This window comes from Myotis yumanensis, unplaced genomic scaffold (assembly GCF_028538775.1).
Source record: "Myotis yumanensis isolate MYYU_CA2020_CCGP unplaced genomic scaffold, mMyoYum1.0.hap1 SCAF_2, whole genome shotgun sequence".
NCBI classification, from domain to species: Eukaryota; Metazoa; Chordata; class Mammalia; order Chiroptera; family Vespertilionidae; genus Myotis; species Myotis yumanensis.
Window position 1 is genome coordinate 185,214,214 of NW_027223753.1, and position 5,624 is coordinate 185,219,837.

Here is a 5,624-nt window from a genome sequence, read left to right on the forward strand (position 1 = left end):
TTTAATTTCTGTTTTATCAGTGGTCTTAGTTTTTGTCTCTTTATACATCTATACTTTGCTTCAACCTCTTCTCCCTCTATATTCACATCTCCATTTCTTTTATGTAATTTTATCTTTTGTCATATTAGAAGTATATTTAAAAACATGTTTTATTAAATTTCACAAACCTTTTGCCAAGTATATCCTTCTAAACCAGATCATTATTCTTGCCATATCTGGGTTCAGAAGTAATTTTCATTTTGCAATTCTTATGTAATTTTCCTTCAGTTTAGTTTACATCTACTTAAAAAGTATTTTGGCAAATCTATACTAATGGTCTCATTTTACCCAGAGTAAATAGATACTTACTTTGGACAACTGAGATTTCTCTCATCATCCACATACCATACTGCCTGGAATTTCACCAATAAGGACTCACTGCTTCAGGCTAAGGATTGCCCTCTTTTTACTGTTTTCTCTTAAAATGCAAATAACCTACAGAAGTGTAGCACATGAGAAATAAAACTGTAGTGAGAACATTTGTATGATTTCAGGTAAATAAAGAGCTATGCCAGAAAAATTCCAAATGGAATAAGAGATACAGAGTTGGAGTTTTGCCTTATGAAGAAGAGGCATAGAAAAGGAGACATGAAGAACAAGTATTACCTAAGTCCTGCTTTTTCTGAAGGTCTACCTTGTTTTCAACTTGCTAAGATTTGTTTCAGTGAAGTTATTTGTGTCTACTTGGTGTAGGCAACATAAGGTATTTCAGTAACCATACATCTAGAGAACAGGAGATCTATGGGCGCGCACTCTCTCTCTCCCTCTCTTTCTTTTTTGCAATAAATATTTATTGATTGATTGAATGCTTACTTTGTGCCAGGAACCATTCTACATGCCAGGGATATGATGATATAACAGACAAAGATCCTTGCCTTGTGGAGCTTACATTATAAGAGGGAGAAGGCAGACAATACATGATAAACATAATGAATAAGTAAATGATATACATATTTGAAGGTGATACGTTCCAAAAGAAAAAGAAAACTAGAACAAGGTAAAAAAAAAAAAAAAAAAGATCAGTTGTTACTGGGGTAGAAAAGGAGAGTATGCAATTTTCAACAAGGTTGATATAGACCAGCGGTTCTCAACCTGTGGGTCGCAACCCCTTTGGGGGTCGAACGACCCTTTCACAGGGGTCGTCTAAGACCATCAGAAAACACATATATAATTACATATTGTTTTTGTGATTAATCACTATGCTTTAATTATGTTCAATTGGTAACAATGAAATTGGGGTCACCACAACATGAGGAACTGTATTAAAGGGTCATGGCATTAGGAAGGTTGAAAACCACTGATATAGACTCATTGAGAAAATTTCTTTTTGAACAAAGAAGGTGAAGTGAATCCTGAGACCAGCAAGTGGAAGAGCATTGCATACAGAAGAGAAAGCTAGTGAAAGACCATAACATGGGAACATGCCTGGCTTGTTCAGAGAATACTAAGGCGATCACTATATTTACAGTGAGGCAAACAAGGTTAGAGAAGTAGAAGATAAGGTTGGGGGGAATGGGAGATCAAATGGTGGAGGCTTCTGTAGGTACCACCTGAGTGAGATGGGAAGCTATGACAGGATTTGGAGCAGAGCAGAAAAATAAAATGAACTGACTTAGGTTTAAAGGGGTCGCTCTGCTTGAGAATAGTCCAGGGGAGGCAAGAACAGAAGCAGGGAACATGTTAGGAAACTATTGCAATAACCTATAAGAGAGATGATGGCAGCTTGGACTGGGGTGGTAGATGTAGAGGTGATAGAATGTGCTAGGATTTTGTATCCATTTTGAAGGTAGATCTAACAGGATTTATTGACAGGTTAGGTATGGAGGTATAAAAGAAAGGGAGATATTACAATGATTCCAAGGTATGTGGCCTGAGCAACTGGAAGGATGACGCTGTCATCAAGTGAGACAGAATGGCTGTGGGAGAAGCAGGATTAAGGGAACAACAGGAGTTTGGGGCCTGTTTTGTGTGAGATGTCTGTTAGATACAATTATTTCTGAATTTAACTGGTTGTCTGATCTGAGGAAAGCTACTTAACCTCTCCAGGCTTCATCTGTAAAATGAGAAATTAGAACTAGAAGAACTTCTAGGTCCCTCTAACGCAAGCATGTCAAACTCAAAGGCTAACACTGGCCAAATAAACGAGGCATGTGGCCCGCGGGCCTCAAGTTTGACATGCTTGCTCTAGCATTTCTTATTTTAGTTTAAGTTTTACTTGACTAAGTTGCTTTTGTGCTGATTTACACAATTACTTGTGTGTGTTTTTATTGGGTGGGGTATCCTGTGTCCCCACCAGTTGCCAGTGGAAGTGGGCTTCTTGGTGTACTGCTGAAATAAGAATTTCCGGATGCCCCCACGGGAGGATGAGGTAATGTGCAGAGTTTTATTTATGTGGAATTAAAGCCCTGAGTTTCCAAGGTCCCATCTCTCCCCATCCCACCAAGAAAAAGTCCCATTTTGTCTTCAGTAGAGCTGGGATTAAAGCCACTGTCCAGAGCTTCTGTTCCATATTAAAGCACAGTACAGTTCAGCTCACTTAGCTTGTGTTCCCAGCTGCAGTCCATTGCACATGAGGTCTGGCTGGCCCATGGGCCATGTGGCTTCTAGGGCCCTATGACTATGGAGAAAGCATGGGTAAGTGCAAGGAAGCAGAAGCAAAGCAAGAGTTGTGAACAGGAGAGAGAGAATTCCTTTGTCTCAGGATTATGTATTCCCAAATTTTTGTGGGGCTTGCGTTGGGGTCCACTCTCCTAGCCAATGGTCTTTGTTTCCAGGTTAGACTGACAAACAAGCACCTTCCCTATGTCACCTGACTTCACTGGGCATGCACCAACTTTCCCCTTTCTTGGGCCCCTCCCTGCAGTGTTCTGCAGGAAATGGGCAGGTGGTTCCCTGAGGAAGATAAAGTTGCAGCTTCCAGGTGAAGCTGCCCAGATGACCATGCTGATAATGTCTGGCCTCCCCTTTGCTCCTTTCCTATTATTAATATTCATAACCAGCTACTTAACAATGGTAACATTGTCACAGATTAAATTTCATTTTTCTAATTTTAAACAGGGTGGTCAGGGCAGGCCTCATTGAAAGGTGACTTTTAGATAAAGGAAACAAAGAAGCTAACCATAAAGATATCGAAGAAGGAGTGTCCCAGGCAGAGGAAAGCATTAGTAAAAGGACCTTGAGGTAAGAGTGGGCTTGTTCAAGCAGTAGCTCAATTAGACAGCTATGGGTTAATATAAGGCATACAGTCAATTGATAAAACCAACAAAAAGAGCAAAAAGTCTTGAGTGAAGGAAAAAAGAGACATTAAAAGATTTAAAGGAAAGCTCGTGAAACATCAAATGGCTTTTAGAAACATAACAATCTGATAGTTCAAGCATGAATGAATCAAAAACACAAGAATTACTTTTTCCCTTAAATTATTATGTAAAAAAATTCAAACATTAATTTCTTGACAAATGTGCTTTAGATAAATTTTTTAACCCTTTTCTCCTCTTCTAAAAAAAACCGAAAACCTAAATTTCAGAAATTTTTAATTGTTGTTTTTGTAAATAATCTCAAATTTAGCAATAGTGAGATAATTTGGTTTTTGAAGGAATAATGCCAATCGAATCAAGGAATGGGGAACTACTAAAAAATAATTCAAATCACAAAATATGAACTCTTCAATTGTATGAGATCCTTTTTGATGCAGTTAGGAGTTTAAAAATTAAATAGAAGCCAGGAGATTTCCTCATAAAGCAGGTAAACCTTTTCTCCTTTGGGTTATTTTCCAGGACTCTTACATTTCCTTAAATTTTGAGTAGGCCAAATATATTGTTTTTGGTTTTTTTTTTCTGCTCTCCTAAATAGAAATCTGTGGCTATCTAACACAAACCTGGCAAAATCCATTAATTTAGATAGAATGTGAGACCCGTCCTGGCTTCCTGGGGAGGGAATAATTGAAATGTAGGTGGGCAAGTACAAAGGAGGGGATGTGACAGGAAGAAGGAGTGTGTGGATGGCGCGTGTGGAATGCAAGTGGAAGAGAGTTACAATCTAGGATGGTAGATTAGAAGTCTCAGATCATGCCCCTGTGCAACAGCAGAAAACTCTTGCAGAATGCTTACTATGTGGCAGGGAGTATATGTCACATATATTTAATAATATCTTTTATTCTGACACGTGAAGTTCATAGCAACTGGTCATAGGACTTTAAATTTGAAAATGCATTCCACTACTTTCTGCCTTCTAATGTTGCAAAGTTGAATTTACCCCCACTGCCGGCCTGTTTCTTTACCCCCAGCCACCTTTACAGATAACGTATTCATTCTGTCTGGAAGCTTGTAAGATTTTTCCTTTTATCCTTGGGTAAATAACAGAAAATACTTAAAGAGTGCTTACTACACGCCAGGAAGTATTCAAAGCATTTCACATATATTAACATATTTAATCCTCCCCAGCAACACTCTGAAACTATTACAATTGCTATCCTCATTTTACAGGTGAGAAAAAAGGGAGAAGATAAATAAGGTGTTCACATTAAATAACAGCCAGAATAGCTGGGTAAGAGAAGGGAGCCCGGGAGATAAAATGTGAAAGCCGTTTTAAAGCCACTGTGCTCCACAGAGTGCAGGAAATTTGAAAAGAGAAATTGTGTCATGGATGATAGAGCTACTGAGATAGTGGAACCCTGAAGTGTGCAACAGAGGAAACCAATTGAACGAAATGTTCTGAGACCGATACAGGGAGAGTGCCCTGGGGTAGATCATATCACTTCCCTCCTAAAACTTACTCAGGAGGAAACAAAATCTTGACTGAGGCTGACGTGGCCTTGCATGACTTGGGCCCCTGTACAGCTCTCCGCTGTCCACGCTTACATTTTTGTTTGCTTTGTTTTGGTTGCCCAGCCCTTTGAATCCCCTCCCTATGTTTGAGGAATTCACGACCCTTCTAGATCTTGCTTCCCTGCACAAGTTTTTCCAGCCCTACTTTTATCAAGAGCAGAAACGACATCAAATGGGAATGGCTGAAGAACTGGCAATGTTTAACCCAGAGGAGAGGCGACTGTGGCGGGGATGGGTGGGTGAAGGAAACCATTGATGAAGACCTGGCCAAATATTTGAAGAGCGGCAAATGAAAGAAGGCTGTGGCTTAAGAGCAGAAGCTGAGGTTCGGTGTGGGGGAGGAGAAATCCAGGGAGAAAGAGGGAGTCAAGGAGTTGCAGAGGGGAGGGTGGGACAACTCCAACCACATTCTCCAAAATGATTGCCTTCTGTACACTTCTTCTTTATTATTTTTAAAAATTTTTGTGTTGACATTATTGCAGGTGTCCCCCTTCTGGCCCTCCTTTTGCCCACCTCCATCCATCCCCACACCCCGTGGCCTTCACCGAACTATTGTCTGTGTCCATGGGGTATTCATATCTGTTCTTTAGCTAATCCCTTCACCTTCTTTAGCCAGTCACCTGTACAATTCTTTAAAAATATCAACTTCCTTAAAGTATAGTTTACATACAATAAAAATGCATCTATTTTAAATGTACCTTTTCATGAATTTTGACAAATGAGGACAAATGTAACTACTCTAACCAAGATACAGCACTTCTA